The sequence below is a fragment of the Saimiri boliviensis genome, chromosome 15 (genome assembly GCF_048565385.1).
Source record: "Saimiri boliviensis isolate mSaiBol1 chromosome 15, mSaiBol1.pri, whole genome shotgun sequence".
Lineage (NCBI taxonomy): Eukaryota > Metazoa > Chordata > Mammalia > Primates > Cebidae > Saimiri > Saimiri boliviensis.
The window spans coordinates 22554554-22581962 of NC_133463.1; the positions used below are offsets into that span (position 1 = coordinate 22554554).

Genomic DNA, 27409 nt, shown 5'->3' on the forward strand with positions numbered 1-27409 from the left:
AAACTTTTAAATAATCACTGATACTACTTGAGCAGAACTTCGCAGATGTCAGTACTTTTAATGTCATGTACATCAAATTACAATAAAAAGATGACTCTAAACAAGATGCAGCCGTCAGCTTCCATGAAGAGCACACTACTACAATAAACCGAGTTTATATTCCACCATCAAGTGTGGCTCTCCCATGACTTCGCTTTGTGATGGATCATTGAGAATATCCTCAAATCTAATAGTCTCATCATTACCCCTCAAAATATCCAGTGAAAGATTTGAGCTTGGAAGAAATGGAAGATGCTGAACCTGCTGCACTGCCTTGAATTCCATCTGTAATTTTAGTGGAGCAAACAGACCCTGAATGTTTCTCAGAGTGGAAAAATTCATTTTATCTTGGTTGAGCTGGAAATTTTTTTCTGATAATTCAAGAGGATGACTAGGCAAAAGTTCATTTTTCACACAAGAAAAACCCTTCCAAAGAAGATCATGACTTTCAAAAGGTCCACTTGCTGAAAGTTCTGTAACTGAAATACTGTCCTTTAGCTCAGATCCAAGTCCTCTGACATTCATCTTCAGCAGATGCTAAAAGCCTCTGTGGCCCGTTACCATCATAAAAGTTATTACAAACTTCTGTGTTTTGTTATTAAGAGATGTTCTCACACGTAAAAGTCTTATAACTGAGAATCACTATGTCATTTGTAAATAGAAATTAACATGACTGAATAAACAACAAATTCACTGTACCAAGTCCCTGATTTGGTGTTAAACACAAGGTGTTAGTGGGGTGAGTAAAATACAAAGCGTAAAGAAAATCTGACAAGATAACTCCTCTAAGTCATCCCTTCCTGCTCAACACCACTACCAGGAAACAAAGTTAGACACATAACCCTCCCTAACAAAGTTATTCAAAACAAAATCAAATAAAGATCCATTATCCAGTACTTAGATGCTGTTAATGTATGAATATATGCTTAGACAATGAAAATGGGTCTTTTGTGTTGTGTTTTGTTTTGTTTTGTTTTTTTTTGAGACAGGGTCTCAGTCTATCACCCACACAGGAGAACAGTGGTATAATCACAGCTCATCACAGCCTCACACTCCTGGGTTCAAGTGATTCCCCAATCCAGCTAATTTTAAAATTTTTTGTAGAGACAAGGTTTCATCATGTTGCCCAAGCTGACTTCAAACTCCTGGCCTCAAGCAATCCGCCCACCTCAGCCTCCCAAAGTGCTCGGATTACAGGCATGAGGCACCATGTCCGGCTGGAAATGAGTCTTTAACATCTCAAATGTATTATTTCTTGGCCTGAAACTTCCAAGAGAATTTTAACTCTAAACAAACAAGGTAGAGACTAATGATGATGAAGGGTCTATCTACATGTGGGGCTAAGGTAGGCACATACCTAAGCATTTGCTTTAAACTTTATAATGAACAAATTAACTGTTCAACTTCTAGTTGAACTAGTTGAAATATCACAAGTACAATTATAAAGTCAATTTAACATTACTGAATAGTACACTAACATCCATATTCTACTCTAAAGATACTAAATGCTGTCAATTTGTTTTTCTTAAAAGCAGGAACACTAACACTTATTTTAATAGGAAATCTATTCCTTAAAAAACTAACTATCAAGTAAAAGTTTCTAGCTAAAAAATACTTAACTAAAACAATTACAAAATGCTCACTGAAAAAGGGGAAGAAACACCATAATTATTGAAACATAAACTAATGAGTAAACAAAGCAGACATTTTACTGGGAAATGCACACTACCCAGGCCCCTATTATAGGTGATGATAAAGATAAAACAGCATGTTACATAAAAGGTGACTCTTCAAAGCTAACCCTCTCCCTCACTTACATGACAATATGCTTTTATAGAAAAAAATTATAAAATCTTATGCATGCTCCAGAGAATAAAAAAGTGGATACACCAAACAGTGAATACAATGACTAACCACTGCAGACACATCTAAGTCTTCATTTAGGAAAACATGTAAAATAAGTTAAAAATTTAAAACTTCAGTAATATGGAAGATATTATAAAATAATTATAGTACAAAAAAATTAGCAAGCACCTCGCACTTTAATACCCTCTAAATATCAAAGCTTCAAATTAATTTTGAGACCAGCTAATATTTATTGAGTGCTTAGTAGGTATTACACACTTTATATACATCTCCTTTAACAACATCCCTATGAGGCAGGTATTTCTACTATCCCTCATTTCATAGTAAGTGTCTGAGCTTGGTTTCAAATCCAGAGTCTCACTTGGTTATTTAACTACTATTCTCTTTATTGTATTAACTTTCATGCAATTTTAATGATTAAACATATACACAAGATAATCAATATGTCCAGTCCTCTGGTCCTACAGGAGTTACCATATGGATTTTTAAAACTTACACACCTTAAAGTACCTTTACAAGGAGGAGAGAAGACAGGCCAAAGTTAAATCAGGGTTACTCTTATTGCAGTTCCTTGAATCGTAGCCCAAATACAGGCTTGGCTGGGACTGCTGTGGGAAAGATTCAAAGGCACAATCAAGCACCCATGCTGCCAGGTAAAGCCAGGTCTCTCAACAAATGGAATACCAACTTTTAAACAGGTTTACATAAGCTTGGTTGGGAAGAAAGGACAAGGGGCCAGTGGACACAAGTGCTAAAAAAACAGAGGCGGTCAGTGTGGGAAGAGGGAAGAAGGCCTGAGAAGGTTGCTGTAATTTCAGCCTTGATCCAACAGAGATTGTATTTATCTTTAGGGAAGTAAAGTACAGTAGTCCCCCTCATCCTCGAGGGGCACACTGCAAGGCCTTTGAGTGGATGCCTGAAACCACAGATACCATTGAACTCCCTATATACCGTTTTTTTCTATGCATACATACCTATAAAGTTTAATTTATAAATTAGACACAGTAAGAGATTAACAATACTTAGTAATAAAATAGAATTATAACAACATATTGGTTACAATCTCATGAATAGAAGATTCATTATTACTAATATTTTGGCAATCTCAGCCTTTTTTTTTTTTGTTCAATAACTTTCATCTTTTCACTTAAAGGAAGCACTTCATGGTTCTTCTTGGAGCATCCAAATTGCCAGCATCAATACTCTTGTAATAACGGTCACTGGAACACAAGTACTGGGATACCTAGACAGTTGACCTGATAACCGGGCTGGCTACTAGGTGACTGACAGGGGGGCAGCACACAGAACGTGGAGATGAGGGACAAAGGGAAGATTTATCTCCTGGGCAGGACAGAGCAGGATGGCCAAAAATTTCATCACAATCTCCAGAACTACATGCAATTTAAAACTTATGAATTATTTCTGGAATAGTCCATGTAATAAGTTTGAGCCATAGTTGACTGTAGATAACTGAAACCATGGGTAAGGGGGTACAGCTGTAGTGACCAAACAGATTACTCCATCTCATGTAAGTGGTATGATCCTTTTTGCAGAAAAAGATCACCTTTCTCACCAAAGTTGATGTAATACAGATCCGATACAGAATTCTATCATACTAACCAACAGAGCTAGTTAACAAAGGGTTAAAAATTCCACCTGAAGTATTTGGAATATATCAATATCTATAAGTCAATACAAAAAACATCACAGTACAGCAAAATGGGCAAAATATATTAACAGGAAATTCAAAAGAGGGAATCAGAATGGCCACTGTGCACTGTGTAATCTCAACAGTAATCAGAAAATGCAAAATAAAATTGAATAGTGAAATACCATTTTATACCCCTAATGTTATAAAAAATTAAGTCTTAAAAAAACAGTCGGCCAGTGCCATGGCTCACACCTGTAATCCTAGCATTTTGGGAGGCTGCAGTGGGCAGATCAACTGAGGTCAGGAGTTTGAGACCAGCCTGACAAACATGGAGAAACCTTGTCACTACTAAAAACACAAAATTAGCTGGGCATGGTGGCACAGGCCTGTAATCCCAGCTACTCAGAAGGCTGAGGCAGATGAATTGCTTGAACCCAGGAGGCACAGGTTGCTATAAGCCAAGATTGCGCTATTGCACTTCAGTCTGGGCAACAAGAGTGAAACTCTGTCTCAAAACAACAACAACAACAACAACAACAACAACAACAACAACAACAAACTATACGCAGAACACACACAGAATAAAACAAAACAAAAAACAGTCTTGGCTAGTACAGTGGCTCATGCCTGTAATACCACCACTTTGGGAGGCTGAGGCAGGAGGACTCAGGCCAAGGACTAAGGACTGTCTGAGGCCAAGAGTTTGAGATCAGTCTGGGCAACATAATAAAATAATTAGCTGAATATGGTGGCATATACCTGTAGTCTCAGCTACTTGGGAGGCTGAGGTGGGTGGATCCCCTGATCCCAGGAGTTAGAGGCTGCAGAGAATTGTGACAGTGCCACTGCATTCCAGCCTAGGCAACAAATGACTCTATCTCTTAACAACAGTAACAACAAAGTCTTATACCAAACGTCAACCAATATACTTCAGACTCCAACGTAAATTTGGATAAGTTGAAAATATTTAATGAATCTAAAAATCACATGCAACTCAGTCTAGGGTAATTACCCTCATAGGTAATACCCTAAAGAAACTGCCATATTTACATAAGGTATCATGAACAAAAATGTTCACCGCTGGAATGCTTGAAACTGGAAAAAATCAGAAACAACTAAAATGCAAATCAAGAGAAAAACTGGTAAGTTGTGTATGTTCACAAAATGGAATACTGCACAACATCTGACTGATTTGCAACTACACAGATATTACCACCCCAAATCTCCATGTTATAGGAAAAAAAAGAAGTTGCAGAATAAAACAGACAGTATACTATTTAAGGAAATTTTAAAACCTAAAAAATAGTAAATATTATAAAGAAATACACTGTAAATAAACTTTTTTAAAAATGTGTATAACACACAATAAATTCTGGATAGCACTTACCTCTAAGAAGAGAATGAGATAAATAATCCAAAAAGAAGCTTAAAAAGTAGATGTATAGACTCAATGTTTATGGGGCACAATATTCATAAATTGAAGTCCTGCCCCCTAAGGTGACAGTATTTGGAGGTGAGGTCTTTTGGGAATAATTATGTTTAGAAGAGGTCATGAGAATGGAATCCTCATGATGGAATTAGTGTCCATGTAAGAGACCAGGGACTTCCCCTTCTCTCTTTCTCTCCCTGCCATGTGAGGATGCAGCAAGAAGGCTACCATGTGTGAGACAGGAAGAGAGCTCTCACTGGGATCCATGCTGGCACCGTGATCTCAGACTCCCAGACTGTAAGAAATTAATGTCTGTTGTTTCAGTCACCCAGTCTATGGTATTTTGTTATAACAGCACAAGCTGAGACAGTAAGTGTTATATTTTTCAATTGGTAAAAAATAACAAAAAAACCCTAAAATCCATATTAAGAGAATGACATAGCGTGGCAGTTCTCAGAACACATGAACAAGATACGGGTTCTCAGAGAACAACTTTAAGACTATTATCCTATATGTAGTCCTATTTTTTTTTTTAACTGACTTTCTCTTCTTCAAAACAATCAGTAATTAGGTTCTGACAAATCTTTTTTATGTCAGAGATACTCAGTCCATTTGGAATGCCATCCCTCTCTAAGCCAACACATGGCCTCTCTCTCTAGTCTTTTCACCTCTGGTCTTTTTCTCTCCAATTTCCAAATTCACCCTGTGTACCAAGAGCAAACCAGAAACTTATTTATTTTTTTAAAAGAGACAGAGTTGGCCAGGTGCGGTGGCTCACTTCTGTAATCCCAACACTTTGGAAGGTTGAGGTGAGTGGATCACGAGGTCAGGAGTTTGAGACCAGCCTGATCAATACAGTGAAATCCTATCTCTACTAAAAATACAAAAATTAGCTGGGCATGGTGGTGTGAGCCTGTAGTTCCAGCTACTCAGGAGGCTGAGGTAGGAGAATTGCTTGAACCCGGGAGGCAGAGGTGCAGTGAGCAACACCACTGCACTCCAGCCTGGGCGACACTGCGAGACTCCATCTCAAAAAAATTGAAAAGGTAGAGTCTTGCTCTGTCATCCAGGCTGGAGTACAGTGGTATGATCACAGCTCACTGCAGCTCAAACTCCTGAGCTTAAGTCATCTCCTGTGTCAGCCTCCTGAGTAGCTGGGACCACAGGCACAGGCCACCATGCCTAGCTTCAAGAGGAAATGAATTTACATAAAATGTGACTTTGGTAATGTCACTTGTTAGCTCCTGGAATTTAACTCTTTGACAGAAGCCACTGCTGAACAATAAAATGAAAACTCCTTAATCTAGTATATAAAAAGGTCTCTAAGCCTGGATCAAAGCTGTATTTCTAACTACACCTTCCATTACTCTATACAAATGACTCCCTCTAGCCAAACTGCTCTATTCAAACCCCTGTATGGGCTTTGCTCATTGTCACCTTTTCTTTGGTCATGCTGTGTCTCCTGTTTGGAATGCCATCCTCTCTTAATACCACCTTTCTTAGAGTATCTAAATTTTAGTTGTCTTCTAAGACTGTGCCACAAGTCTTACCTAATCCATTAATCCCTCTCTAACCAATACACTCTAATTTAGACTCATTCATCAGTCAATCAATATTTATTAGATGCCTAGCATGTGACAGGAGACAGTTTTGGGGGCACTCATAGAATGCCTACATATATCACACATGAGTTAAATAATGTTTTGCTCTTTTCATTAGTGTATATGTCAACCTCAACTACATTATGTGCTTCTTAAAGACAAGGATTTCATTTATCCTACAGAGCAATAACATAGTAATTTGTGTTTAGGGTTTAACATTCTCTGGTTAAATGAATTTTGAAATAAGTTATAATTATCTAATTTTTGAGCCCAAATAATCAATGTGTATCCTTGGAACTTTGAATAATTAACAACATTTTCTTGTGAGATATATATACAACAAGAACAATGGACTTGGAGTCAGAAGGTCTGTGTGGAACTTGGGCTCCACTGTATTTTCTCTGCACATTAATCTCCATAGAATGAGAATACTTACACCTACCTGTGAAGACTGTTATGAGGAATAAGTAAAATTAGAAAAAGACATTTTATTGTGCTAGAAGCATACCTAGCACTCATTCTGAATCCAACAGATTTTTACTAGGTTATTTTCAATTGATGCCAATATCCTCACTTCCTACCAGAAGAGCTAATAAAGATCGTTTCCTTTAGGGTTTTTTTTTTCTTTGAGACAGGGTCTGCTCTGTCACCTAGACTGGAGTGTAGTGGCGCAATCATGGCTCCCTGCAGGCCTCAATCTTCCAGGTTCAGGTGATCCTCTTGCCTCAGCCTTCCAAGTAACTGGGACTACAGGCATGAATCACTATGCCCAATTCATTTTTTTTGTAGAGATAGGGTTTTGCCATGTTGCCCAGTCTGGAAGATCCATTTCCTCTCTGCTAGATGATAGGAATGCTGTGTTTGACTAATAAATGAAAGAAAGGAATGCCTACAGAAATACTCAATTAAAATACGTAAATTATATATAGATAATAATCTCTTAAGGCCATAAAATTATTCTATTTTTAAAATGTCTTTATTCTATTTATCACGTAAGGTACAAATGCTAGGTATTTATAGCCTTGTTAAGTACTAATGAAAATGGAATTTGGAAAATAGAGAAATTAACAAAATTGCAAATCATAATAAGTATGATCAAAAAAACTTTCAATTCCTCTTTCATAAAATCATTTCATATTTGACTTCCTATTTGAAGTAGGATATATAAGAATTCATTATTGATCAACTAGCTAGCCTACCTGATTTTTCAGAAGAATTATCAACCTCGTTAGGAATCCCTGCTGCTCTTGCTGGATGCAGTCGCCCACAAGAGAAGCAGCTGCTTTTAAAATCAATTTCAGATTGACTACAATTTGGAGTCTACCCTTGGGACCTTTCTTTGGAGTTCATATTTTAAATCATAATTTGTTCCCTATCCTCACTGTCTTTATATACAAGGTTCATCTCTCTTAATCTGCAGTGGCTTGAATCTCTCATTATCCCTCTGTTTCAGTTACTTGAGAAGTCCACTGCCCATCTTTGAGATTCATCCCAGAAAGATAATTTCAAGTAGACCACCTAGCCTGCATTATAGAGCTCCTCATAGTCCCTTTAAATTTAATAATAACCTAGCCATTTTTACATGACATGGCAATAAACAGAAATTGGCACATTTACCATTCAGTTGATAGGCAAGATTTTACATTAGGTACCGTTTGACTAGTTTTGACTATTTTTCCCTTTATTTTTCTAAGTCACTTTTTCTATACCATAACACAAAATCTAGGTAATTACTATATAAGGCATAAGATTATAGGCTCTGACGCGGGCCTAGTTCAAATCTGGGCTGCTCTGGTTATTAGCTATGTTAACTTAGAAAAATTACTAGTATTTTTAGTCCTCAAGAAGAACCACCACCACTACTGCTTCACAGGGTTTTTGTTAATATTAAATGAGTTAGTACAAGTTAAGCAGAAGAGCACCTAATGTGAATTCTGGACAAATCGTGCATTTTTAATATGGAGTAACACTAGTTATTGGAGTAATAAGCTATAAATATACTTTCAATGCTTAGTAAGACAGAGCAAGTATCATTCTGGTTAGTACACTCTTTTGAGCTCGAAAAATTATAAATACAACATTCTCAGTTGTCTCCTCAGCTAGTCTGTAAAGATAAATATTTATAGATTCTTCTCCCTCAAGATTATTTTAATATAGAAAGTGGTTACTAGAAAAAGTATGGAAAACAGGGAAAAGTGAAGGGAGGGAGGGCATGTACATTTCCCCTACCTGAAGATACTGTTTCACACTATGTGATGTATTTACTTCCATTTTATAACAAAAATGTAATTTTAAAAATCAGTTATATAAAATTAAATCTGACCATTCCTACCTACCAGTACTATGAAAGTATTTTTCCTTGTTGGATCAGGCTTTGACAATAAAATTTTTAATAGCAGCATAATATTCCAAGTTGAATTCACATATTTTAAAGCAAACCTGGGCAGAACCTTCTTGTGACAACTGCAACCATGCCCCTGATTTTCACTTTAACACATAAGCATACATACCATAAAAGAATAGTGATGGGGGTGGGGCTAGGTGCAGTGGCTCACACCTATAATCCCATTGCTTTGGGAGGCTAAAGTGGGAGGATCACTTAAGACCAGGAGTTCAAGACCAGCCTGGGCAACACAGTGACACTCTCTCTTTAAAAAAACTAAATTTAATTAAAAAAAAAAAAAAAAGAAGTCAATCAGGATCCACATTCATGGGTGTGCAGACTTTTTTCTATAGTACAAACACTGGCATCTTTCTAGTATTTAGTATAGTCAAAAACAATGATGGCCACACTAAGCTAATAAATACAGGAAGAAAAAATATTGAACCAAGTTGTGGCTTCAACTTAAATGCTAATTTTCATTAAGGAGCACTTCCAGTTTTTAGCTAGGACAAACCAATTAACAACTTCAATCAATATACAAAATACACATATTTGCATTCTAACTTAAGGCAAGTCAACCTAAATTCACCCACAGTAAGAAAAATTCATATATGTGCCTATCTTGAAATTTAAATTTTCCATCTGATAGCTTAAGGGTACCTCAGGTTATCAGATATTTAAAAAATACACATAGCACAAATTCACTGAAACCCAATTATGAATTTTGCCAGATTCAACACATACTACTTTAACTGACTAACGGCAACCAGTAAAAATGTTTCATTTATTTAAAAAATTGCCAGCCTGGGCAACATCGAGAGACCTCATCTGTTAAAAATTAGCCAGGCTCATTTTTAAATTTTAGCCTGGCACATGCCTGTAGTCTTAGCTACCAGAGATGTTGCGGTGGGAGAATTAACTTGAGCCAGGTAGGTAGAGGCTGCAGTGAGCAGTGATCTCACCACTGCACTCCAGCCTGGGTGACAGAGTAAGATCTTGTCTCAAAAAAAAAAAAGAATAAAAGAGAACATTAGGGAAGCAGCATGGTTTGATGAAAAGAGGCAGTGAACTTGGAAGGCACAAACTTGGATTTGTGTCCCAGCATGGCCTACAACTATGCAACAGCCAGAAAATTGTTTACTAACTCTAGGCCCTAACTTTAAAATGTAGTCCTTGAATGACATGATTCCTAGGGTCTCTTCCCACTCTAAAGTAAAGATACTAAGAAATAAATATGATAATGCTACCACTATCTGGCATGCAGCTGACTACCACAGGACAGGCGACTTACTGCTACACACCATCTCCTAAACCTGTAACTTTGTTCAGCACTGTCCCAGACAGTGTGTGCTACAGCAGGGTAGAGGTGCAGGCTCAGTGGCTACCATAATCCTATTACTGTTATATAAATGTATTGTTTTCTTTAAAAGAAAAAAAAAACTACCACACAAAAAAAATTCTGCTTTAGTCTTTTCTGCTACCTTGGTTCCCTATCCCCTTAACAATAACAACAACCAAATTAAAATTAAATATTTGAGTTGCTCTCATTAAAGAAACTTGCATTTACTTTTCTGATACACAAGTAAAACTGTTTGGAAATCTGCCTAACCAATAGACATTAATATTGTCTGTTGAAAGAAAATAATGTTTGCATAGTTACTAAAAGGACACTATAAGAAATCATGCTTAAATTCATTTATTTTGAACACGTACCTATGAGCAATTAAAGATAAAAAGACAATGATGAATTATATGAATTTTCAAAGCACATTAAATTAGCATTGAAATTCTATGAATGTACTTTAGAATGCTAGGTTTGTTAATTTTTTGTTTGTTTGTAATATGCAGTAGAGGGGAAAATGTATGTTGAAAACACATCTTGGCTCATTAAAAACCCAACACAGACATATGTGCTTTTTAAACATCTTTTTAAAGCAAGGAAGAGCTCTTTCTTTGCCATCTTTCAAATAAACATTCATTTTTGGTCCTGATGATAAGCAAGATACAGTATAGTAAGTGACAGATCTGCTGTGTCTTTCTTTGAGTTAATAAAAATTAATAAACAAGGTAAGCACCAGCGTACTGTGGAACATACAGATTATTAATATTAATTTTTTTACATATTTCAACTAAGTGTAGCTATAATGGGTACCCTGACTGTCAATTTAAACTGCTACACTTATGTGAAGATTGTCTAACAAACAGTCATTACGCTCTTTTCTTTTGTAATCTCTAATGGGAAAACTAAGAAGTTCTTTTTCTCCTTTAAAATTAAATGCTTTAATAAAGTAAGATTTTTAGGGGAACAAATTCCCAACTTTTTAACTTGTAAATTACTAAAAGCTGCTCTCACTAGACTTGACTATTGAGAAACTACAGTGATTAAATGCTTTCCAGAGCTTACATGTTAGCACTTTCAACACCAAATGTACAGCGAGAATCACGTCAGCACTCTGCTCTAGGAAGCTTTGGCCTTCAGTGAGCAACAGCAGAAGACAGCCAGGTCCTGTGCGACTGAGACAGACAGAAACGCCTTAGCAAACCAGAGCCGCCAGATCTATCATTTGCTTCTGACCCTTTGTGCCTAGATACTTGCCCTCAACCCACATGTTTGCAAACACAAGTTTCTACACATGAAACTAACAGGCTATTCCTTTGCTCCTGAATCACACAGGCTGCCTAATGAAGTTCTAGCTAAAACTCTCCACTGAAACTACTTTCCACAGGAAAAACTGTACAGAGGTCCTAGCAAATTAAATAAAGAGACTGAAAACTTGTAGGAATTCTGCACACATGTGTAATTACGAAAGTAAAAGAAATATTTTAAAGTACATATTTATTGTCAACTGATTTCCAACTTACGGAAATGTATGTAAGAGCACTTGAAAAATAAAGCACCAAAAGTACACACTTTTTTTGGATTTTGGAATGTGTTCAACCTTGGCAGAATCTGTGGGATCCTTGAAACACCAACGTTTTTTACTTCTTCTTCTCCCTTTTTTAAATTGCCCGTAAACTTTCATCATCAGTATTCTGCTACAGGTATAGACATGGCTAAAATGCATTGATTCATCTTAGGAGGAGGGATGTTTACAGAAATTAAGCCAGATTCAGTCAAAGCAAAGTACAGCACAGGCTTCAACATGAAACCCCTAACCCCACCTCCAAACCTTCTCAGCAGTAACTATCTAACTTACCTACCTGTCTCCTCTACTCTTCCCTTAATTCTTCTGTGTTATGTTTCTCGTTATATTATCATGTGCTTCCAATTTCTTTTCCTTTGATAAGAGTAATTTTAAGAGGCTAAATATTTTTTTTTTCTTACCCCACAGCAGTCTCTTAACTGATTGGTCAAAAATCCCTTTGCTTCACCTCCTAACATCTGTCACAAGAGTCAGATTACAAGTCAACCCAAAGGAGAGCAAGGGATGTGACCTTGAAGAGGGAACACTAGTGGTTAGGACATCACTAAAAGCCATAATATAGTTTCTATTCTTTATTTGATACAATTGTACAAAAGGACACCATGTTAGATATAACATTAGGCTGAATGTCAATTTCCTACATAAAAATTCTCTTTGAAGATGTATAATATTAATGTACAGATTTATTAAACATATAAAATAATAATTTAATATCTGCAGTGAAGAAAACTTTCATCTTCATTTTTAAAGTCATCTCTAATACCATCAGAAAATTAACAGTGAAATACATTAATTATAAACCAAATTATACAATTATGTTATGGTATTTTACTAAGAAAGTAACCTTTTATTTGATATTTTCTATTTTAAAAACTGATCTGTGGGCTGGAAGCAGTGGCTCACTCCTGTAATCCCAGCACTCTGGGAGGCCGAGGTGGGTGGATCACAAGGTCAAGAGATTGAGGCCATCCTGGCCAACATGGTGAAACCCCGTCTCTACTAAAAACACAAAAATTAGCTGGGCGTCGTGGCACTGGCCTGTAGTCCCAGCTACTCGGGAGGCTGAGGCAAGAGGCTTGAACCCAGGAGGTGGAGGAACAGTGAGCCAAAATCGTGCCACTGCACTCCAGCCTGGAGACAGAGAAAGACTCCGTCTTAAAAACAAACAAAAACTGATCTGTGAATTGATTTAATGACGGTGTATATAAATCTGCTAATATATTTCAATGGATAAAACAATGAATCAGTACCTATTTATATGCTGCCAAAGCATTGCTACAATTTTTTAAATGATGGTAAGAGTAGCCCAAGGCAGTCAGCAGACATCTCAGTGTAAGTGGATTTTAACTTACAACGTGATGCCAAAAAACTTACATCAGGGAACTGTCATCTTGCATCCCTGCGTGTATGCACCTCATCTCAGCTGGTCCACCCGAGACCCCCTGAGCACCAACCCTAGTACCGTGCGCAGACCCTTACCCTCTCTGACAAGATGAAAAAAACAATCATGAACCAGGAAAAACTGCAGGCACAAGTATGCATTGGTGGGAAAGGAACTGCTTGCAGAAAGAAGACGGTTCATAGAACAGCCACAGCAGATAATAAAAAACTTCAGTTCTCTTTTAAAAAGTTAGGGGTAAACAATATCCCTGGTATTGAAGAGGTGAATATGTTTACAAACCAAGGAACAGTGATCCACTTTCACAACCCTAATGTTCAGGCATCTCTGGCAGTGACACTTTCACCATTACAGGCCATGAGGAGACAAAGCAGCAGACAGAAATGCTACCCAGCAAACCAGCTTGGTGCAGACAGTCTGACTCGTTTATGGAGACTTGCTATGGAGACTTGCTAAAGCTCTGCCCAAACAATCTGTGGAGCTGCTATTTTATATTATGACTGCTTTTAAGAAATTTTTGTTTATGGATCTGATAAAATCTAGATCTCTAATATTTTTAAGCCCAAGCCCCCTGGACACTGAAAAGATATTGCAGCTCTTTTCTGTTTTTTCTTATAAACAATTCATTCTTTGCAGCTAATTAAGCCAAAGAAGCCTGCGAATAAAGTTTGAAAGAAAAGTTAATGAAGTTCTTTGCCTAGAATACAGTTTATTTTTTATTTCATTGACACTGATCTGTACAAAGTAAACAAAATTGCTTACAGAAAGCCAATCATGGCATGTAATATGGCTGATAACATTTGAAATTTGATTAAAGATTTAAAATCACAGTGTAGTCTAACCAAGGTGGTATAAACTTTTTGTGTTTAAAAAAAAAAACAAAAAAACAAAAAAAACTTAGGCCAGGAAAACATTTAACTAAAGTAACAATAAAAACCTGTTTTTTGGTTAAAAGTGCTTGGTGGTTCTCTAATATGTATAAGTACCTGAAAAAGAATTCAGATCCAAATCTTCTCCATGACGATACTGAAGTTTCCAAAGCCTACAGAGCGTCAGCTGATCGTAATTGCTGTGAAGGGCAAGAGCTGACCATGTGCTCTATGTTGCCATTTGTAGGTGCTTTACACAATTCCAGGGTTTTTTTTTTGTTTGTTTGTTTTTGTTTTTTAAAGTGAGGTCAAAACTTTACAGTGGGGTCAAAACTTTTCAGCCTGCACTGTCCACCAGGCTGAAGTGCAGTGGCGAGATAATGGCTCACTGCAACCTCCACCTCCCAAGTTGAAGCGATTCTCCTGTCTCAGCCTCCCCAGTAGCTGGGACTACAGGTGTGTACCACCACGTCCAGCTAATTTTTGTATTTTTAGTAGAGACGGGGTTTCATCATGTTGGCCAGGATGGTCTCAATCTCTTGATCTCGTGATCCGCCCACCTCTGCCTCCCAAAGTGCTGGGATTACAGGTGTGAGCCACCACACTCAGCCCTATTTTTTAAAAACTAACTACCAATCACAAAATTCTTTTGCTTTAAGTCATCCTTGAAAAATTATCTGAATAATTTTGGTACAATTCCATCATAAATTTGCTCAACATTAGCTCTATCCACAAATCTGTTTTACATTCATATCACAGATAGTCTTTAATGATCAAGCAAATATTTATTCTCATATTTAACTAAATGATTTTCTTCCAAAATAATTCTCTAAAAGATATTGCTTTTAGAACGCAGCAATTATTCTAAGACCCCTTTACAAAATCACTGGTGGCCTACAACACAACAATACACATAGAATATGAACTGAAAACTGTTCACAATCAGGACCTCAATCTCACTGCTACTCATGAACTCTACTACTACTCAAGATGCTCACTCATTCCACTGTCTCACCGCTTTGTGTCTAAAACAGAAATACTGATGCATCATCTCCCAAAACTAAGATTCTGGCTAGAGAACTAGCACAGTAAGTTACACCATTTCCAGACGTAACAGACTTACACTAAAATTAAATATATTAAAATTTCTGCATATAAAAAAACTCATATATACCTAATCAAAAAGGCATCTTTACCCAGCCAGTAGGTTGATCGTAGTTCTGATTATTTTAAATTAGCAGCTATTCAAAAAATCAAAATAAATACAAATATGCCATCTTCTAAAATTCTCTACTTCTCAAGTTTTATTTCTCTCATTTAGAGTTATCAAACTTTACTCACAAAACTGTATCCTTAATTAACCACAGGAAATTTCCAGTTAAACTGAAATCATCACCATAAATTCAGTAGGTATAACGAGAAATCATCTAAGAGTAGAATATAGTCCTTTAAAAGAAATAAGCACTTATATATAGTTGCAGTTTAGCTTATTAAAGAATTGTATTCCTAAAAATGCTAGGCTTGGTGCGGTGACTCAGGCCTGTAATCTCAGCACTTTGGAGGGCCAAGGTGGGTGGATCACGAGGTCAAGAGATGGAGACCATCTTGCGACAGAGCGAGACTCCATCTCAAAAAAACAAAACAAAAAAACCTCCCAAAAAACCAACTATATAAATCATGTAAATTTGAATTTTATGTTCAATATGCAAAAGAAATTTAATATTTAAAAAGAAACCTGCTGAGACCTTTTTTAAAACTGAATAATCTTTATCAACACAAATGATCAATTCCTACTTATTTTATACGTAGGAATCTGATATATTAAAATAAGTTGTCTACGTAGTACTACTCTAATTTAAAAAACAAAGAACAGCTAACCAAAGAAGAACAAGCTCAGTGGAGAAAATATGAAAGAAATTTTGAATTAATGTTTCTAATTAGCAAGGGCTTTCACATAGACATAAAAGCAAATTTTGTTTTCCTGATTAATTAGAACACCAACACAAAGAACTAGACTCTAATTGGCAGTTCTTCTAGAGAACTAGGATGGAACAGATGCAACCAACAGTAGAATACATGTTAATTTTTAAGAATGCACTGAAAATCTTGTGTCATAGATATATAGATAGATGGTGTTTCTTAGGCTTAAACACTTTCCATAACTATAAAGGCTATGTAGCTGCTAGTATAGCAGAAATAGTTTGGCCAAAAAACACTAAACTTTGCAAAGAGCTTTTTGTCCACATAGATGTAGGGTAAAATATTGACTGAAAAGACTTCTGAAAACATCTAGAATTGTTCCTCTTTCTATGAATGATTCCCTAATTATCAGAGACATATTTCAATGTTTGCTGTTAACTTTAATGGAAGAATTTCACAATACACTCAAAGAATAACAATTTCTTCCTTCAAGATAAAAGGAGGCAGATGATTAATGTAAAATGAATACGCCTAAATTAAGTGAAAAGAGAAAGAAATTAAGGAAGAAATTTGGGACAGGACCCATAACAGCACTGCAATTAAAAAGATAAGGGAAGGAAATTCTCAGGAATGACAAATAAATCCTCCAGTCTCCAAGATGAGAAATTTGCTCTTAGGGGAAAAAAAAAGATTAACATTAAAGAATAGCAAATTGAGGGGATTTAAGAAGTAAATTCAAAATACTGCAGCAAAAACTTCTGAATGCCAAATTTTAAATATAAGTACACTGATACGGTTTGGTTGTGCCCCACCCATCTTGAATTTTTGTTCCCATAATCCCCAGATGTTATAGGAGGGACCCTGTGGAAGGTAACTGACTTGGGGGGTGGTTCCCCCCATTCTATTTTCATAATAATAAGTTCTTACTGAGATCTGATGGTTTTATAAGGGGTTTCTCCCTTCGCTCAGTTCTCATTCTTCTCTCTCCTGCCACCTTGTGAAGGAGGAAATGTTTGCTTCCCCTTCTGCCATGACTGTAAGTTTTCTGAGGCCTTCCCAACAATGTGAAACTGTGAGTCAACTAAACCTCTTTCCTTAATAAATTACCAAGGCTCAGGTATTTCTTCATAGCAGTGTGAGGACTAATGCCTACACCCATTAGTCTCAGAACAATTCTCTCAAATTCTGATATATAGACCTTTAAAAAAGACATCTACATGGCATTTTAAATTTTGTTATTTCACTGTTTAGTAGCCACTTTCATTCTGCTGCCTCACTGTCTAAGTAAAATAATTTCAGAATGAATAACACATAATAAAACGTTAAGTATACTAAAGCACAAATACCTTGTCTTAAAAAACAATTTCTAAGATCGCATTTAAGCAGAACCTAGATTTTTACACCTTGTGTTTTATCCTTCATTCCCCAATTCCAACCACGGGAAAGCTCTTTAATTTTTTTGCCCTCAGTTTCTTCATCTAAAGCAGGTGTTATTGTTTTTTTTTCTAATTGCTTCAGTGATGACATAAAAACAAAATAAGATATGGCAAAAAATGGTTTGTATAACATTTTTCCAATAAAACATAAATGACAGAAGTCACTAAAGGTTAAGTGATGCTCAACTGTCCATTTTCATTCTGAAACTTAACTTTACATTACTACTATCTCTTGCCTTTTCTGTTTTTCCAAGTAATAATCCCTTATTTTCTCTATTTACCCTAACCTTAAGAAACGCACAATTCAGATGAGAAAATGTTTACTGGTTCTTCTGTAAAGATGTTCTATAAGATGTAACTATATCTTTTGGTTAGATGAAACTAATCCTAACATTTAAAAAAATTAAATCCTTACATTTTAAAATAAAATCTTTTCTAAAATACATGGTTCTTTACCTTCCTAAATGGTGTTCTTTAGTAATGTTAATGGCAGTATTAAGGGCTAGATGGTTGAGTAAAAAATTTTACTTCTAAACCAAATGTTCTCACAAATGCTATTTTTTGGTCACATTTATACATTATTAATACTCTTATGTTTATTTCTTAATTACCAGGGTTCTCACTATCATTAAAAAAAAAATGAATCCACTACAATTTATCCATTCTCCTGTTAGATATTTAAGTTTTTTCCAGTTTTTTGCTATTTCCTCACTGTCATTTTTGATGTACTCCATATGCCTGATTCCACCAGCCAGTTTTCCGTTCTAGACTTTACTCCCATATTCGTATCTTTATAATAGCTTTATTGATATATAATTCACATACTATAAAGTTCATCTATTTAAATGAAATGTACATTTCAATAGTTTTTAGTATATTCAGAGTTGTGCCACCACAATCAATTTTAGAACATTTTTAACACTATGAAGGGAAACCCCATATCCATTGACACTCACTTCCATTTTCTCCCACTTCCTAATCCCAGCCCTAGGCAACCATTAATCTATTTTCTATCTCTACAGCATTGCCTATTCTGGACATTTCATATAAATGGAATAATACAATATGTGGCCTTTATGACTGGATTCTTTCACTATATATAATGCTTTCAAGGTTCATCCATTTTGCAGCATCCATCAGTATTTCATTTCTTCTTATTGCCAAATAATATTCCACTGAAGTATACAGTAAGCTTTACTTATCCATTCATCAGCTAATGGATGTTTGGAATGTTTTCATTTTGGGACTATTGTGACTAATGCTGCTATGAACCTTCTCATATTCATATTACATCAATACAGAAAATCTCCTAATTAGTTTATGGTAGTGGGATGATGTAGATCATAGAGAACCCGGATATCCGCAAGAGACAATGTCAGATCTTTTGTAAGACCCGGGGTGACTCCTCCTTCCCTTAGCAGTCAGTCACTTCTTAGAATTCACTTATCTTCATTTCCTCTGCCACAACCCCTCAGTCCACATCTCACCTGGATCACTTCCACAGTCTAAACCTGCTTCAGCCTCTGGTCTTGCCCCACTCTAGTCAATTCACCCCAAGGCACAACACTCATTCAAAATGAATGAATTGGCTGGGCATGGTGGCTCATGCCGGTAATCCCAGTGCTTTGGGAGGCTGAAGTGGGCAGATCACTTGAGGCCAGGAGTTCAAGACCAGCCTGGGCAAATGGCGAAACCCAGTCTCTACTAAAAATACAAAAAACAGGAATGCTGGGAAGATGGTCGCCTAAGAACAGCTCAGGACTTCAGCTTCCAGTGAAAGTGCAGAGGGTGAGTGGACGCCGCATTTCCAGACGAACTCTTATTGCCCACAGACCAGGAGATACCCAGGCAGAGGGGTCGCCAGCGTCGCAGTCCCAGCCGGTGCGGCTGTTTTGGCCCCCGTGGGGCTGATTCCGCCCGCGCGGCTGCTGTGACCACTCCCTGTTGCTGCGGTTCTCCTTACAAAAGCCACTGGACTGGGAGCCCTCTTAGCTGGCGAGCAGAGCCCTGAGACGGCAGAGTTGCCCATTCATCTGGAATAGCGAGCCAGGCCAGGAGATTCCTAGGCAAAAAATCCGCCAGGAGCCGGCGCCGCAATTCGAGCCGACTCCTTGAGTTGCAGCACGGGAGATCCCGGCGCCTTTTCAACAAGCGACCGGAACGCAGGGTCGTTCAACTTAAAAGACTCTGAGTCAGGGAGCCAGGTGACCAGGCTCGGTTGGTCCCACCCCTCCACCCCCAACAACAACGAAAACAAAAACAGTAATTGGAAACCCTCTGGGTTGAGCCCTTCAAACCAAGCACAGCTGAACCGGGACGGTCCGGCTCGGTGGGGGAGGGGCTTCCGCCATTACTGAGACTCTCCACCGCTAGGGAGGCAGGCTGCCGTTGCCGAGGCAACCTGCCACAACAGAGAGAGTCCGCCATAACAGAGACAGGGCCCAGTTCTAACTACGCCCATATAAAAAGGACTACAGGGAAGAGCTCAGGGCAGCTGGGCGGAGCCCACAGCAGCTCAGCAAAGCCCCTGCGGGCAGGCAGTGGCTAGGCGTGCTGCTAGCTGGGCGGGTCAGACCTGAAAGAAAAATCAAAAAAGGCAGTAGTGCAAGGGAAACTCATAAAGCTCCAACTCCCTGGGACAGAGACAGACAACAGGTGGATAAACCCACAAAAATGGGAAGAAACCAGCGCAAAAAGGATGAAAACTCCCGAAACCAGAACACCTCTCCTCCTAAAAGGGATCACAACTCCTCACCAGCAAGGGAACCAGACCGGATGGAGAAGGAGGGTGATGAAATGACAGAATCAGACTTCAGAAGGTGGGTAGTAAGAAACTACAGTGAGCTAAAAGAACATGTTCTAACCCAAGGTAAAGAAAATAGGAACCTTGAAAAAAGATTGGATGAAATGCTGACGAGAATGGACAGTATAGAGAGGAGTATAAGTGAATCGATGGAGCTGAAAAACGCAACACGAGAACTTCGTGAAGCATGCACAAGCTTCAACAGCCGAATTGACCAAGCAGAAGAAAGGATATCAGAGGTCGAAGATCAACTCAATGAAATAAAAAGAGAAGGCAAGAACAGAGAAAAAAGCGCAAAAAGGAATGAACAAAATCTTCAAGAAATGTGGGACTATGTGAAAAGACCTAATCTACGTCTGATAGGTGTACCTGAATGTGATGAAGAGAATGAATCCAAGCTGGAAAATACTATTCAGGATATTATCCAGGAAAACTTCCCCAACCTAGCAAGGCAGACCAATATTCCAATCCAGGAAATACAGAGAACACCACAAAGATATTCCTCAAGAAGAGCAACCCCAAGGCACATAATCGTCAGATTCACCAGGGTTGAAATGAAAGAGAAAATGCTAAGGGCAGCCAGAGAGAAAGGTCGGGTTACCCACAAAGGGAAGCCCATTAGACTCACAGCAGATCTCTCAGCAGAAACCCTACAAGCCAGAAGAGATTGGGGGCCAATATTCAACATCCTTAAAGAAAAGAACTTTCAACCCAGAATCTCCTATCCAGCCAAACTAAGCTTCATAAGTGAAGGAAAAATAAAATCCTTTGTGAACAAGCAAGCACTCAGAGATTTCATCACCACCAAACCTGCTCTACAAGAACTCCTGAAAGAGGCTCTACACATATAAAGGAACAACCAGTACCAGTCACTCCAAAAACACACCAAATGGTAAAAGAGCATCAACACAATCAAGAATCTGCATCAACTAACCAACAAAACAGCCAGGTAGCATCAAAATGACAGTATCAAATTCACACATAACAATACTATCCCTAAATGTCAATGGACTAAATGCCCCAATCAAAAGACACAGACTGGCAAATTGGATAAAAAGCCAAAACCCATCAGTGTGCTGTATCCAGGAAACCCATCTTACATGCAAGGATACACAAAGGCTCAAAATAAAGGGATGGAGGAAGATCTACCAAGCAAATGGAGAGCAAAAAAAGGCAGGAGTTGCAATTCTCATCTCTGATAAAATAGACTTTAAAGCAACAAAGATCAAAAGAGACAAAGAAGGACATTACATAATGGTAAAAGGATCACTGCAACAAGAAGAGCTAACGATCCTAAATATATACGCACCCAATACAGGAGCACCCAGATACATAAGGCAAGTTCTTAATGACTTACAAAGAGACTTAGACTCCCACACAATAATAGTGGGAGACTTTAACACCCCATTGTCAATATTAGACAGATCAACCAGACAGAAAATCAACAAGGATATCCAGGACCTGAATACAGACCTGGAACAAGCAAACCTAATAGACATTTACAGAACTCTCCACCCCAAATCCACGGAATATACATTCTTCTCAGCACCACATCACACCTACTCTAAAATTGACCACATAATTGGCAATAAATCACTCCTCAGCAAATGCAAAAGAACAGAAATCATAACAGTCTCTCAGACCACAGTGCAATCGAGTTAGAACTCAGAATGCAGAATCTAACTCAGAACCGCACAGCTTCATGGAAACTGAACAACTTGCTCTTGAATGTTGACTGGATAAACAATGAAATGAAGGCAGAAATAAAGATGTTCTTCGAAACCAATGAGAACGAAGACACAACATACCAGAATCTCTGGGACACATTTAAAGCAGTCTCTAGAGGAAAATATATAGCAATGAGTGCCCACATGAGAAGAAAGGAGAGATCGAAAATTGACACCCTATCATCAAAATTGAAAGAGCTAGAGGAGCAAGATCAAAAAAACTCAAAACCTAGCAGAAGACAGGAAATAACTAAGATCAGAGCAGAACTGAAGGAAATAGAGACACAAAAAACTCTTCAAAAAAATCAATAAATCTAGGAGCTGGTTTTTTGAAAAGATCAACAAAATAGACCACTAGCCAGATTAATAAAAAAGAAAAGAGAGAATAACCAAATTGATTGGGGCTTTTTCCTACCAGTTAGGTATGCCTCATAGAAAGCCATTCTACCCCTTACTTCCAGGCTCTTTTTCCAGAAGAATGACTTTGCATAACAACGTTGAAGGCTTCCCACTTACACAGGATCTTAAGAATGGGAGGCCAGTGTGAGCTCTGCGGAGAGCATGCCATATGACATAATGGGCATCTGTAGGGGAAGGCAGAGGGTGGGATGATGTGGTGTACATACCTGCATTCTGGCTATGGAAGCTTCTAATGCAAACTAAGCACTGGGAACCAGTCATTAAAATTTAGGAAAAAACAGGCTGGGCATGGTGGCTCATGCCTGTAATCCCAGTATTTTGGGAGGCCAAGGCAGGTGGCTCACTTGAGGTCAGGAGTTCAAGACCAGCCAGGCCAACATGGTGAAATCCTGTCTCTACTAAAAATACAAAAATTAGCCAGGCGTGGAGGTGCATGCCTATAATCCCAGCTACTTGGGAGGCTAAGGCAGGAGAATTACTTGAACCTGGGAGACAGAGGTTTTAGTGAGCCAAGATAGTGCCACTGTACTCAGCCTGGGTGACAGAGCGACACCCTGTCTTTAAAAAAAAAGGAAAAAAAAATTAGAAATTTCAGATATGAAGGACTCTGTAGTTGCAATAACTAAAATCTCTCTTCCTCTTAGGGAGCATAAGCAGCTGGTGATATAGAAAAGACTATGCTGTGGCCTCTTGAAGCTCAATGGAAAAGGTGAATTAAGTGCAAGTGGCTAGGGAGCATGCCCAGAAAAGCCTCTAAACTAGGAAAACTTCTTTGTTTTCCTGGATAGCAGCCGCAAAAGTAACATCATTCAACAGAATCAGAGGCTTCCAAAAAAGAGAAACATAGCTTTCTCTTTCATGCATCCTGCCTGAACACCATACAGCAGTCCATGGCCAAGTTAATGCTCAAGAGCTATTCACAGTACCAGTTCTGAAAACACATTACACTTTAGAATTTCAGATCTTTACACCTGCAAAATGGAGATTCTACAACAAAGCCACTGTTAATCAGAACACCCGTAACATGTTACCCCATTATCACCACCAAATGTGGTCATCATTATTTATTATTCAAAGCCTTCCTAAAAATGTGTGATCATAATCTCCTATTTCAGTAAAATATAACATTTTAAATATAATTTTATCTCTCTCTATGACTTAAGATCTTACAGTCCTTAGGAATATCATTCTGAATATTTGATGCCAACACAAACTAATGAAATATTATACAGGGTGAAAGGTAAGACTGAATATCTACTAACTCCAACAAATTAGTCAGTGTATATATATATATATATATATATATATATATATATATGCTGATTTCTAACTTCCTTTCATGAGATTCTATTTAACAGCAATGTAAGAGAAAAATGCTATTTATTTGAGCAACTCCATATGGGGTTCATGTTAATCCAAGTCCATTATATCCAACAAGATGTAGATAAAGATTAATAAAGGTACATGATCATGCATATAACAAGGACTACAAAAACACTTGCCAACAAAAAGACTGTGCAGGCAACAGGATAACTTTATTAGGGGTCCTGTCTTTTCTACTAATTAATTACATGAAATCAGCCAGGCCACTGAACTTGTTTCTTCCCAATTACAAACTTTTCCTGTCAAAAATTCCATGATTCGTTAAATACTGCTAATAAGAGTGTCAGCTGGACACCACTAGGGTTGGTGTAATATTAAACCCAAGTGACAGGACCCACATCTGATGTGCAATGACTCTCCAGAGTGATCTCAGTGTCCCCATTTTCTAAAATACTAATGTACTCACAGTGTGTGTGCACGTATGCACACATTTGAATGTGTTTGTTCATAAAAATTGAATTTTCATTTTAGCAAACATCCAGAAGGCCACCCACAAGCAGGGCTAAGCACTGAGAATAAAACTGAGTACAGAGCTTGGACCCAGGGCTCTGGTTCACATTGACTCAACTCAAGATCTACTAGTTTATCCTCTAATGAACACATTCTGTGATTCAGTGCCAATACTGGTGTTTTCCTTGGTTTATCCACAAAACTGAAAAGTGGCTTCCAATAGACATTCAGGCAAAAGACAGAAAACTAATGGGGAATTTAAACTTTGCCACTGATAGGTGAGAGTAGTTGTTCTTAGGAACACTAAACTGTATCATTTTTTCCCTTTACTCTCAAAGTAGAGATGTGTATTTGTAATGCCAAAATGATGCATTTAAAATGGTCACTGATGAGTCTTTAAGTTAAGTGCAGAGTCACAATGGACTTCTAGAAGCAATCTTTCAGACTGCTTTCAGTACTGAGTCCAGGCAACAAATACAGTTTGCACAGGGTCTAACAGCTACCACCTGGAAACAAGTCAGTGAATTACCGACTCATCGACCCTTACACGTTTGGTTTGCTTACACCTTTTTCTAATGAAAGACACAAAGATCAAAGAACCCAACCTTAACTTTTATTTACTATAGTGAATGGTAGAACATTCAGCTAAGAGGTATTAAAAGTCTTTATGTTGTCTACCTACTATTATACAGTATTTTCTGATAATATGTCAGAATGATAATACAAGATGAATGTCCCTTACCCAAAATGCTTAAGACCGGAAATGTTTCAGATTTCTGACTTTTTCAGATTTTGGAATATTTGCATTGCACCTGCCAGTTGGCATTCCAAATCCAAAAATCTGAAATCCTGTATGTTCCAGTGAGCATTTTCTTTTAAGTGTCATGCTGGTGCTCAAAAATTTTGGATTTTGGAACATTTCAAATTTGGGATCTCAACCTACACTTATTTGTCTGATTGACTTTTTGTTCCATTTTTTCCAGGTTTGCAATTACATATTCAGCAAAAACAATGTTCAGAAGTATTCCCCTTGAATAAATAAGCAACATTCCCCTCCATGTTAGAAACAGCCCTCTCTCCTCCTTACTAGATGACTGCCAAGAATCAGGGCACCCCTTGACAACAGCAAGGTGCACTAGAAACTGGATGAGAGGCTGAAGAATACAGCTGGGGTCTACAGGTAACATGCATTGCCGCTTTTATAACTCCTTTTATATTCTCATCCTCAGAATCTCTGGACTGTGCTTTCAAGTGAGAATTTGTGTGAAGCCCTTCTTGGATGCAAATTTGAAAATAAATGTCCTCCTCTTTCTTTTTCATTCCCACCTTTAAAAGGAGGTCTGACAGGGTAGAAGGAGATGGAGGCAAGGAAGCAGTCACAAGGAAAACATGTATTAAAAGAAAATTTAGTAGAAACACTCAGTGATTTTCAAGAGAGCAAAGTCCCAGAAAATAAATTTTGTAGGAGCTGATCCTCGTTTTCTGAAGGTCTTTAGCTGTCGTGATACTCATTTGTTCCTAGAAAGCTGGAAAGGGAAGACTATAATAGGGAGGGACCTTAACCCTCTTAACCACCTTTTTCCATCCCCCTTTGTGATCAAACTGCCACAGATTAGCAGGAAACTTCAGATAAGCTGTGGCTAACTTAATGAACATCTGTTAAGGGATGGCATACACATGAGACAGAGAGAGAGAGAGAGAGAGAGAGAGAGAGCGAGACAGTGAGAGAGCCAGAGAGCGCGAGAGAGAGAGAGAGAATGAGAGAGGAGGGAGAATAAGAAAGATAACCAATTTTTAAAAACTATTTTCTATTTGCTTTATGTTTATTAACACAACAAAACCACATAGTAGAAAATGAACAGATGTCCCAGGAAGCAGGAAAGTAGAATCTACCAAGGGAGAATAGATTAGACTCAAGTTGGTATCAAGAATAAAGGGGTCTCAGGGTAGTCTTTACATCAGATGCTCAATAAATTGAACCTGCTCTACACTTTCCATCTAAGTTACCTACAAGTGGCTACCTATAAAAAGGACATGGTCTTAAAATATCCTTACATTCATGACAGCTTTTAAGAGCCTCGTGCTTAACCATGTTTTATATTTCTTCAACTAGAGGTATTCTTCAAATAGAAAATACACCAGATACAATTTATTAAGCTCTAGTAAGAAAGTTAAAAATCAACAAGAATTTACTTACAGCTCTGTATATACCCAAGTGTTAATGAGTTTCTATCATTTAGCAGGGAAATTTACTATCTAGTTGGACAAGGTTTAAAATGCAGTAAAGTGCCCACATACTGCAGTTGAGATTGTAACCACGAGTCATTTTCCTACCTTTTGGCACCTGAATCCCATTAACCATGATTCCCCTTACTTCTGTCTTTCATTTCTAAATACTCCTGTAGTGATTATCTAAAATAGATGACAGCCGGGCACAGAGGCTCATGCCTGTAATCCCAGCACTTTGGGAGGCCAAGGCAGGTAGGATCACCTGAAATCAGAAGTTTGACACCAGCCTGGTCGACATGATAAAACGCTGTCTGTACTCAAAATACAAAAATTAGCCCGGCCTACTGGCATACACCTGTAATCCCAGCTACCCAGGAGGCTGAGGCAGGAGAATCGCTGGAACCTGAGGCAGGAGAATCGCTGGAACCTGGAAGGCAGAGGCTGCAGTGAGCCAAAACTGTGCCCCTGCACTCCAGCCTGGGCCACAGAGCAAGACTCTGTCTCAAAAATAAACAGATGGCAGGGTTGTAGCCTTCATAGCAAGATATGCACATGGCCAAGAACACTGAGAGATGGACAGCCATGGGCACAGTGGCACTGCCCTTCCTGCACTGTATGCCTACTACATTATTGTACATTTGTTGATACACTACTTTGTAATCCCACTCATGTAACTTAATGTTTGTTTGCTATTTTTCTTACTAGCTGTAAAATGTGGTAGGACTACATATATTGCTTCTGTATACCTGATAGTGTGGACTATCACTGCTCCAGAAATGAGCACAGACTAAATTGAAAAATGCTACCAGTTGGATGGGGGAATGAAAAGCAAATCAGGGCTTTCCAGTAATCAACTACTTCCACTTGCATCACTAGAGGA

The 27409-nt window shown here is 38.0% G+C and overlaps 1 protein-coding gene and 1 pseudogene across 11 annotated transcripts in view; both read right to left on the reverse strand.

Moving 5' to 3' along the window:
• Nucleotides 1-27409, reverse strand: part of NCOA2 (nuclear receptor coactivator 2) — a 310720-nt gene that overhangs the window by 155115 nt on the left and 128196 nt on the right. The gene's annotated exons all lie outside the window — the stretch shown is intronic.
• Nucleotides 28-4941, reverse strand: LOC101031863 (proteasome maturation protein pseudogene; annotated as a pseudogene).